The sequence below is a fragment of the Grammomys surdaster genome, unplaced genomic scaffold (assembly GCF_004785775.1).
Source record: "Grammomys surdaster isolate TR1022 unplaced genomic scaffold, NIH_TR_1.0 365, whole genome shotgun sequence".
Classification (NCBI taxonomy): domain Eukaryota; kingdom Metazoa; phylum Chordata; class Mammalia; order Rodentia; family Muridae; genus Grammomys; species Grammomys surdaster.
Genome location: NW_021604784.1, coordinates 94,600 through 106,568, shown reverse-complemented (window position 1 = coordinate 106,568; position 11,969 = coordinate 94,600). Strand labels below are relative to the sequence as shown.

The 11,969-nt window shown below is 39.3% G+C and overlaps 1 pseudogene; it reads left to right on the top strand.

The window, feature by feature from the left end:
* Positions 1-2,360: 2,360 nt before the first annotated feature.
* On the top strand, positions 2,361-3,993 carry LOC114631831 (annotated as a pseudogene).
* The last annotated feature ends 7,976 nt before the right edge of the window (positions 3,994-11,969 follow it).

Sequence of the window (11,969 nt, the reverse complement as noted above, 5' to 3'; positions counted from 1 at the left end):
CAACTGTCAAAGAAAATACAAAACATAAGAAAACTCCTAGCCCAAAGCATCCAGGAAATACAGGACACAATGAAAAAAAAAACAAACAACCCAAATCTAAGAATAATCGGAGTAGAGGAGAGCAAAGAGTCCCAGTTCAAAGAACCTGAAAATGTCTTGAAGAAAATTTCCCCAACCTAAAGAAAGAGATGTCCATAAAGGTACAAGAAGCTTAGAGAACACCAAATAGATGGGACCAGAAAAGAAAATCCTCTCATCACATAATGATCAAAATACTAAACGTACAAAACAAAGAAAGAAAGAATATTAAAAGCTGCAGGGGAAAAGGGCCAAGTAACATACAAAAATAGACCTGTCAGAATTACATCAGACTTCTCAACAGAGACTATGAAAGCCAGAAGAGCCTGGTCAGAGGTCATGCAGACTCTAAGAGAACACAAATACCAGCCCAGGCTACTAAACCCAGCAAAACTCTCAATCAATATAGATGGAGAAAGCAAAATATTCCAGGACAAATTCAAACAGTATTTATCTACAAATCCATCCCTACAGAGGATCCTAGAAGGAAAACTCCAACACAAGGAAGGTGCCTGCACCAAAGAAAGAACAAGATATTTGTCACATCTCACAAAAAAGCCAAAAGGAAAGAACCACAAGCACATAAAGCCACAACAAAAAAGAACATATCAGGAACCAAAAGCCATCTCTCTTTAATATCTCTCAATATTAATGGACTCAACTCACCTATACAAAGACATAAGCTAACAGACTGGATACACAAACAAGATCCAGCATTTTACTGCATACAAGAAACACACCTCAATAACAAAGACAGCCTTTATCTCAGAGTTAAAGGATGGGAAAAAGTCTTTCAAGCAAATCATCCCAGGAAACAAGATGGAGTTGCCATCCTAATATTGAATAAAATAGACTTTCAACCAAAACTATAAACTGTGATGAGGAAAGACACTTCATATTCATCAAGGGGAAAATCCACCAAGAGAAAGTATCAATTCTGAACATCTAGGCCCCAAACACAAGAGCACTCACATTCATAAAAGAAATTTTACTAAAGCTCAAAACATACATTGACTCCCATACAGTAATAGTGGGAAACTTCAACACCTCACTCTTACCAATGGACAGGACATTAAAACAGAAACTAAACAGAGACACAGTGAAACTAATAGAGGTTATGAACCAAATGGATTTAACAGATATCTATAGAACATTTCACCCTGAAACAAAAGAATACACCTTCTTCTCAGCACCTCATGGTGCCTTCTTCAAAATTGACCATATAATTGGTCACAAAACAAGATTCAATGTATACAAGAAGATTAAAATAATCCCGTACATCCCATCAGACCACCATGACCTAAGGCTGGTCTTCAATAACAGCAAAAACAACATAAACCCCACATACACATAGAAACTGAACAACTCTCTGCTCAATGATAACTTGGTCAGGGAAGAAATAAATAAAGAAATCAAAGACTTGCTGGAATTAAATGAAAATCTTCAAACATCATACCCAAACTTATGGGACACAATGAAAGCAGTGCTAAGAGGAAAATTCATCGCATTAAGTGCCCTGGTAAGGAAACTGGAGAGACCTTACACTAACAACTTAACAGCACACCTGAGAGCTCTGGATCAAAAATCAACCAAATAGAAGCAAGGAGAACAATACAAAGAATCAACAAAACTAAAAGCTGGTTCTTTGAGTTAATCAACAAGATAGATAAACCCCTAACCAAATTAATTAAAGGGCCCAGAGGCAGTATCCAAATTAAGAAATCAGAAATGAAAAGGAAGACATAATAATAGAAATGGAGGAAACTCAAAAAATCATCAGATCCTACTATAAAAGCCTATATTCAACAAAACTGGAAAATCTAGATAAAATGGATGATTTTCTAGATAGATATCACATGCCAGAGTTAAATCAAGAGCAGATAAATCATCTAAACAGGCCCAGATCACAGAAGGAAATAAAGTTACCAAAAACCTCCCAAACAAAAAAGCCCAGGGCCATATGGTTTTAGCGCAGAATTCTACTAACCCTTCAAAGAAGACCTGAATAGTTCCTTAAACTATTCCATAACATAGAAAGAGAAGGAACACTACCTAACTCATTCTAGAAAGCCCCAATTACTCTGGTACCTAAAGCACACAAGGACCAAACCAAAAAAGAGAATTTCAGATCAATCCTGTTTATGAATATCGACACAAAATACTCCATAAAGTTCTTGCAAACCAAATCCAAGAACACATCAAAACTATCATTCACCATGATCAAGTACACTTCATCCCAGGGATGCAGAGTTTTTTCAATATATGAAAATCCATGGCCGGCGTCCGGGTCTAAGAAGAGCGGGAGGAGGTGGCGGCCTTGAGAAGATGGCTCCTTCTCCTACCAAACGCAAGGACCGCTCTGATGAGAAGTCCAAGGATCGATCTAAAGATAAAGGGGCCACTAAAGAGTCAAGCGAGAAGGACCGTGGCAGAGATAAGACGAGGAAGAGACGCAGTGCTTCAAGCGGAAGCAGCAGCACCAGGTCTAGGTCCAGCTCGACCTCCAGCTCGGGCTCCAGCACCAGCACAGGCTCAAGCAGTGGCTCCAGCTCGTCCTCTGCATCCAGCCGCTCGGGAAGTTCCAGCACATCCCGGAGTTCCAGTTCTAGCAGCTCTTCCGGCTCCCCTAGCCCTTCTCGGCGCAGGCATGACAACAGGCGGCGGTCCCGCTCCAAATCCAAACCACCTAAAAGAGATGAAAAAGAGAGGAAAAGGCGGAGTCCTTCACCTAAACCCACCAAAGTGCACATTGGGAGGCTCACCAGGAATGTGACCAAGGATCATATTATGGAAATATTTTCTACTTACGGGAAGATTAAAATGATCGACATGCCTGTAGAAAGGATGCACCCTCATCTCTCCAAAGGCTATGCATACGTGGAGTTTGAGAATCCAGATGAAGCAGAGAAGGCCCTGAAACACATGGATGGAGGACAAATTGATGGCCAAGAGATCACTGCTACTGCTGTGTTGGCACCATGGCCTCGGCCACCACCTCGGCGATTCAGCCCACCCAGGAGAATGCTTCCGCCACCTCCTATGTGGCGTAGGTCACCCCCACGGATGAGGAGAAGGTCTCGATCCCCAAGGCGCAGGTCCCCTGTGCGAAGGAGGTCTCGGTCTCCTGGCCGCCGCCGCCACAGGAGCCGATCCAGCTCCAACTCCTCCCGATAAGCAGGGACATTGATTCGTACCTCTGTAACTTATGTTCCCCAGACTCAGTTTTGTCCTTTTCTCTAGCCAATGAGGATCTGTAGGGAAGAATCCCTTACCAGGGTAGGCTTTGAAGACAGCAGTTGAGATATTTCCTCTGCAGGAAGGTTCTTGCTTGTAGAGGCACCGTTGATTCGGGACTGTCCCCATAGAGGTACCCTGTAGTTTTCTGGCTAGAAAGTTCAACCCCTTCAGTTCTTGACAGTGTGTTTGGTAGCAGAGCCAGTCGGACCTGTGGCAGCACACCATTTTCCACAGATGAACTAGGACCAGTCAGACAACCTGGTCAAGCCCTTGCTGTTGCTGTGCCACACCTGTGGAGAGGACCAAGCTGCTCTTCTGTAGGCCTGACCATGCTCCCTGCTTAGTACTCTTCACCATCTAGGGTTAAAACCTTTGAAGGACTCCTCCATACATGGTTATCTTTTCTGTCCTCATGTCTGTTACTTTCTAAAATTGGTGAGCCAGTTCTACAGGGTCCTCATGAAACCTACCCCACCCCCATTGTCACCTGCCATTCATGGTGATGTTGCAGGTTAACCTTGGCAATGTGTACATTGCCTCTTTTTGCTTTTATTGTACAGTCAGTACTATAAAATTTGTTTTGAGTTTTATAACTTTGTAGCATTTTAGATAAGGTTGTGTTTGTACTTGTGTAGAGTGAAAGGACTGTGTTGAATAAACCTAGGATTAGAATGCAAATTGAAAAAAAAAGAAAATCCATTAACATAATCCACTATATAAACAAATTCAAAGAAAAAAACACATGATCATCTCCTTAGATAAAGAAAAAGCATTTGACAAAATACAGTACCCTTTCATGTTAAAAGTATTGGAGAGATCAGGAATTCAAGGCCCATACCTAAGCATAATAAGAAGCGAATTACTGCAAATCAACAGTCAATATTAAATTAAATGGAGACATACTTGAAACAATACCACTAAAATTTGGGACAAGACAAGGATGCCTACTCTCCACATATCTATTTAATATAGTACTCGAAGTGCTAGCTAGAAAAATAAGACAACAAAAAGACATCAAGGGGATACAAGTTGGCAAAGAAGAAATAAGGTATCACTATTTGCAAATAATATGATAGTATACATAAATGACCCCAAAAATTCTACCAGAGAACTTCTCCAGCTGATAAAGAACTTCAGAAAGTTGCCAGATATAAAATTAACTAAAAAATCAGGAGCCTTCCTTTCTTTCTGGGAAAGAAATTAGGGAAATGACACCCTTCACAGTACCCACAAATAATATAAAATATCTTGGGGTAACTCTAGCTAAACAAGTAAAAGACTCATATAACAATAACTTCAAGTCTCTCAAGAAAGAAATAAAAGACGATCTCAGAAAATTGAAAAATCTCTCATGCTCATGGATTGGCAGAATTAATATAGTAAAAATAGCCATCCTATCAAAGGCAATCTACAGATTCAATGCAATCTACATCAAAAACCCCCATCACAATTCTTCAAAGACATAGAAAGAGCAATTCTCAAATTCATCTGGAAAGGCAAAAAAAACCAGATAGAAAAAAAAAATTCTTAACAATAAAAGAATGGCTGGGGGAATCACCATTCATGACCTCAAGCTTTACTATAGAGCAATAGTGAATAGTGATAAAAACTGCATGGTATTGATACAAAGACAGACATGTTGATCAATGGAATTGAATTGAAAACCCAGAAATAAGACCACACACAGATCTTTGACAAAGACACCAAGAATTTACAATGGAAAAAAGAAAGCATCTTCAGTAAATGGTGCTGTTTTAACTGGCTGTCTGTACATAGAAAACTGAAAATAGACTCATATTTGTCACCATACACAAAGCTCAAGTCTAAGTGGATCAAGGACCTCAACATAAAACCAGATATACTGAATCTAATAGAAGAGAAAGTAGGAAAGAGCCTTGAACTCATTGGCACAGGAGGAAATTTCCTAAACAGAACTCCAATGAATCATGCTCTAAGATCCAGAATTGATAAATAGGACTTCATGAAACTGGAAAGCTCCTGTAAGGCAAAGAACATAGTTAATAAGACAAATAGGCAACCTACAGATCGGAAAAAAAAATCTTCACTAACCCCACATCTGATAGAGGGCTAATATCCAAAATCTATAAAGAACTCAAAAAGCTAACCACCAAAAAACCCAAACAAACCAGTCAAAAAATGGAGTATAGAACTAAACGGAGAATTCATAACAGAGGAATCTCGAATGGTTGAGAAGCACCTAAAGAAATGTTCAAAGTCTTTAGTGATCAGAGAAATGCAAATCAAAACGACCCTGAGATTCCAACTTGCACCAATCAGAATGGCTAAGATCAAAACCTCCGGTGACAACACATGTTGTGGATATGAAGAAAGGGGAACACTTCCATTGCTGGTGGAATTGCAAACTGGTACAACTACTCTGGAAATTCATTTGGAGGTTCCTCAAAAAATTGGTAATAGATCTACCTGAAAACCCAGCCATACCACTCTTGGGAATATACCCAAAAGATGCCTCACCATGCCATGGGGTACATGTTCCACTATGTTCATATCGACCTTATTTGTGATATTCAGAAGCTGGAAACAACCCAGAAGTCCCACAACAGAAGAATGGATACAGAAAATGTGGTTCATTTACACAATGGAATAGTACTCAGCTAATTAAGAACGAGGACATCCTGAGTTTTTCAGGCAAATTGATGGAACTAGAAAATATCATCCTAAGTGAGGCAACTCAGACCCAAAAAGACATGCATGATATGTACTCACTAATAAGTGGATTTTAGCCCCTGCAAAGTACAGAATACCCAACATATAGCCCACAGAACTCTAAAAGGTCAATAAGCTGAAGGGCCCAAGTGAGGACACCAAAATCACACTGGGGAGGGAGAAGAAAGCAATCACAAGTGGAGTGGGAGGGTGGGACATGGGGAGGAAAGTGGACAGGGGTCACGGAGAGAGGGGAACCTGATCTGGTGTTGAGTGAGGGAAAAGGACTGAAGCCCCGAGGCCAGCAGAAAGAATGGAAACAGACAACCTCGGGAGGAAGGAGGTTGGGGGACCTTTCCAAAATGCAACAGAGACCTGGGAGGTGAGAGACTCTCAGGATTCAAAGGGAGAGAACTTAGATTAAATTCCCGACAGTAGGGAGAGGGAACTTATAGAGCCCACCTCCAGCAGGAATACAGGGCACCAAATGAGAGAGGGGATTGCCATCCCACAGTCAAAACTCTGACCCATAATTGTTCCTGTTTGAAGGAACTACAAGGATGGATGGAGAGGAGCCTAAGGAAAAGAAGGTCTAGCAACAGGCCTAAAGGGGGATCCAGCTCAAGGGGAGGTCACAAGGCCTGACAATATTACCGAGGCTATGGAGCACTCACCAAAAGGGACCTATCATGACTGCCCTCCAAAAAATGCAAAAATTTGCACCCAACCAATGGACAGAAGCTGCTGACCCCTGTGGCTGAACTAGGGAAAGACTGAAAGAAGCTGAGGAGGAGGGTGACCCTGTTGGAGGACCAGCAGTTTCAATTAATCTGGACCCCCAAGATCTCTCAGACACTGGACCACCAAAAAGGCAGCATACACCAGCTGCTATGAGGCCCCCTACACATATACAGTATAGGACTGCCAGGTCTGTGTTCAATCAGAGATGATGGCACATAACCCTCAAGAGATTGAAGGCCCCAAGGAGTTTAGAGGTTAGGTAGGGTAGGGTGTGGGGGTGAGAACAGCCTCGTGGAGACAGAGGGGTTGGTTGGAGGTATTGGATGTGGAACAGTTGGAGGCTGGACAGGGGGGCGGGGAGAATAAAATCCAGAGTATATAAATAAATAAATAAATAAATAAATAAAGAAAGAAAGAAAGAAAAGAAAAAACAAAGACAAAACCAAAAACAAGACAAGACTCTTAATGTTGTTTTCTTGCAAGCACTCAGAATTTCCCTCACACAACTAACTCCATTCTTGGACTGTGTTCTGACAACAAAGAATTCTACTACTGGGAAAGAAATTAGTGATGAGAATTATAAAATACTTGTGGTTAAAGGATAATATCAACACATATATGTACCCACACATTAAAAATTATAAGGATAAGAATATATATATATACAGAAGACTACCAGAAGATTGAATATGTGTCCTAAGCATTCTTTTCAAGATAATGGAGAAATATGTGATATGATAGAAGAAACATAAAAAATATGTGATAAAATATAAAATTAAGAAAAAGATGATCATACTGATCTAAAACTGATTCTTTGTTATTGACATGCAAATGACTGAAGAGCTGCACAAAAAGAAGAAAAATTCAGAAATACAAGCGTACTCTATCAGTAAAAATATTTAAAGAGAGAAAGAAATCATATATATCAATCAATTTTAAACAAAATAACCAATTATCTAGGAAAAATCGCTTATAAAGTTAATTTAACAATACTAGTTAAAATTAATAGTAGTCCAGAATAATTAATAATTAGGTTAATTATATCACTAATCAAATTTCACTTACAATTTATACATAACTACCAGAAGATAAAACATAATATCCTTCATAGTGTAACTAGATTAAATACAATATTTTAAGACCTCTAGGATGACTGAGCTAATAGAGACCATCTCCACCAAGTCTGTCAGCCTGTGACTGATTCCTAGACCCACAAGGTGGAAAGAGAGAATCAACTCCAAGTTGTAATCTGACTTCTACAAGTATTCCATGGCATTCAAATGTACACGTACATTCTCCTTCCTCTTCCTGGCCCTCTGTGTGTGTGTTCGCACATATGTCTGACTGTCTCTCTTTCTCAAATATATAAAGAATAAATTAAATGTCACTGTGGAAAGAGCTCCTGTATTGCTCTAAGTTCCATAAATTCTCAAAAGATTTAAATAATGAAACAGAGACAATGAAACAGAAAGAACAGATAAAAAGTTGTGTGAGAATGACTCATACTTACCAAAGCCCCACATCTATGATAATAGGCTCAGGAAACTGCCAGAAGAGAGCAGCTAGACTGGAATTCAACTGCAACCATCAAAACCCTGATGCTAGTGACTTGCAAACCAAATGGTTTTAATGCAGAATTCTACTATACCTTCAAAGAAGAGCCACTACCAATACTTTTCAAACTCTTTCATGAAATAGAAACAGTTGGATCATTGTAAAACTCATTCTGTGAGGTGACAGTCACCCATATATCTTGTCCACACAAAGACACAATGAAGAAAACATTTCAAACCATTTCTCTTATAAAAACTGATGCAAAAATACTCAATAAAATACTCACAAACTGAATCCAAGAACATATCACAACACTGTCCTCCATGATCAAGTAGATTTCATTCCAGGGATGCAGGAATGGTTGGACATATGAAAATCCATCAATGTAACCCACCATATAAATAAACTGAAGGGAAAAAACCCACAAGATCATCTCATTAGATGCTGAAAAAGCCTTTGACAAAATACAACACTTCTTTATGATAAAAGTATTCAAGGGGTATAGGCAGTATACAGAAAGCCAATAGCTAACATCAAATTACATAGAGAAAAACTTTCAATTAGAAAATTCCAATAGCGAGACAATTCCAGTAAAATCAGGGATAGGACAAGGCTGTACACTCTCATCATATCTATTCAATAAAGTACTTGAAGTTCTAGCTATAACAATTAGACAATTACTAGAGATCAAGGGGAAACAGATTGGAAAAGATGGAATCAAAGTATTACTACTTGCAGATGATATGACAGTATATATAAGTGACCCCAAAATTCTATTACAGAACTCCTAGGCCTGATAAACACCTTCAGTAAAGTGGGTAGATATATAAGTAATACACACACACACACAAACAGTAGTCCTCCTTTATACAGAGAATAACTGTGCCATGAAAGAAATTAGATAAACAACACCCTTTACAATAGCCAAAAATAATATAAAATATCTTCATAGTAACCTTAACCAAGGAAGTTAATTATCTGACAAGAACTTCAAGTCTCTGAAGAAAGAAATCAACGATTACCTCAGATGATGGAAAGATCTCCCATACTCATGGATATGTAGGATTAACATAGTGAAAATAGCTGTATTACCAAAAGCAATCTACAGATTCAATGCAATCCCCATCAAAATTCCAACTCAATTCTTCACAGAGATAGAAAGAGTGATTCTCAACTTCATATGGAAAAACAAAAAACCCTGGATAGCTAAAGCAATCCTGTAAAATAAAAGAACTTCTGATAGTATCACCATCCCTGATTTTAAGCTGTTTTATAAAGCAATAGTAATAAAAACTGCATGGTATTGTTAAAGAAACAGGCAGGATAATAAATGTAATGAAATCAAAGAACCTGAAATAAACCCACATACTCATATATACTTGATTTTCTGACAAAGAAAGTAAAACCATACAATACAAAATAGAATGTATCTTTAACAGGTGGTGCTATTCTAACTGGATACCTACATGTAGAAGAATGCAAATAGATCTATATTTATCATTCTGCACCAAACTAAAATTCAAGTGGATCAAAGACTGCAACATAAAACTGGATACACTAGATCTAATTGAGAAAAAGGTGGGGAAAAGCCTTGAACACATTGGTACAGGAGACAATTTCCTGAACAGTATACCAACAGTTTCCCCTCTCCAGACTCCCATCCCATCCCCCTCTCCCCTGTTTCTATGAGGGTACTTACCCAACCACCTACCCACTCCTGCCTCACTGCCCTAGCATTCCTCTATGCTGGAGCCTTCACAGGACCAAGGGTCTCCCCTCAAATTGATGCCAGATAAGGCAATGCTTTGGTACATTTGCAGCTGAAGCCATGGGTCCCACCATGTGTACTCTTTGGTTGATGGTTTAGTCCTTGGGAGATCTGAGGGTTCTGGCTGGTTGATATTGTTGTTTTTCCTTGTAAACCCCTTCAGCTCCTTCAGCCCTTCCCCTAACTCCTCCATTGGCACTCCCATGCTCAGTCTAATGGTTAGCTGCAAGTGTCCACATCAATATTGGTCAGGCTCTGGTAGAACCTCTCAGGAGACAGCTATATCAGGCTGCTGTCAGCAAGTACTTCTTGGCCTCAACAACAGTGTCTGGGTTTGGTGTCTGCAGATAGGATGGATTGCCAGGTGTGGCAGTTTCTGGATGGCTTTTTCTTCAGTCTGTGCTTCACTCTTTGTCCCTGTATTTCCTTTAGACAAAAGCAATTCCGGGATAAAATTTTTGAGTTTGGTGGGTGGCCCCCTCCCTCAAACAGGGACCATGCCTAACTCTGGATATGGTCTCAACAGGTTCATTATCCTTTTTTTTTTTTTTTGAGTATTCTAGCTAATGTCATTCCTGTTGGGTCCTGGGAGCCTCTTGCTTTCCTGGCATCTGGGACTTTCTGGTAGCTACCCCCAGTTTCCCATCCCCACTGTTAGATACCTCTGTTCAATTTTCTGACCCTATCAGAAATTTTTACATCTCCCCTATCACCTCCCAAACCTGATCTTGTCCCCTTTCCCTCCCCCTCCTCTCTCCATCCCAAGTCCTTCCCTCCCTCTACCTCCCGAGATTATCTTGTTCCCCCTTCTAAGTAGGACTGAAGCATCCACATATTGGTCTTCCCTTTTTTTGAACTTTGTATGGTCTGTGAGTTGTATTGTGAGTATTCTGAGTTTTTTGGACCATAATTTCCAGTTCTGGGCTTTATTTAAAAGTTTGCCTATTAAACTCATGTTCTTCTTGACTCTTTTGCTCTAAGGCATCTTTCCACCCTTAGATTGCTCCACCTCAGGCTTGCATTTGTGTTCTACTTCACAGCTAATAATTTTAGATTAATACCAGAGGCACTTTTGCCTATGGAGTTTCAGCTAGAAAGAAGGAGAAATGAGAAGGAGGCTCCTTTTAAGTGAATATAACTACTCATTTTCTCATGTGTTTTATATGCTTTCTGGTATAAAGGAAATCACAGAAGTCAATCAATTAAATATAAATATGAAAAGAGGGGCTCTGTTATAAAAGGTAGGTGGATAAAGTGTACTTGAGACCAATGGGCAGATTCTATGGAGAACTGATATAATACTTTAATTTGGGCACCCCCTTGTCTAGCCCAGGTAAAAAACATTTCAAAGATGACAATTATTATACCTTATATAAAAAGATTATATTTTAAATAAAAATTTTCATAAATTACACTATGAATAGGATGAGCATGCAAGCAATCATTTAATCAGTAGTCTTATCTTATGATTCAAGCTGCTTCTTAAGTTGATTTGACTAAAAGCTATTTTTTTCCACTCAAAGTGAAAAATGAAAACATTCAAGTTGTTTATCCTATATATGAAGTTCAACTCAACAAATCATTTCTACTATTAAAAAGTTTTATGAATGAAAACTTTAAACTGGAGAAAAGAGAGTAAACAAAACCAATGTAATTTACAGAGGGAAGATAGTTGGGCCAGCTGCTGTAAAAGGAGGGTTGTTAGGAAAGGTCAGTGGCCGACTGCTCAAATGGAACCTTGGCTTGAGTGTTACAGGGAGTTTAAAGGAATTTCTTTTTTGTTTTTTGGTTCCCAAAATAATGCAGCCCATCAAAAAGCCCCTTTCCTTCCTGTAAGACAGCACAGACCTTGCTGAAGAGCCATCAAATGCAACTTTCTTGTCCAGAGTCTGGCATGCCCAGC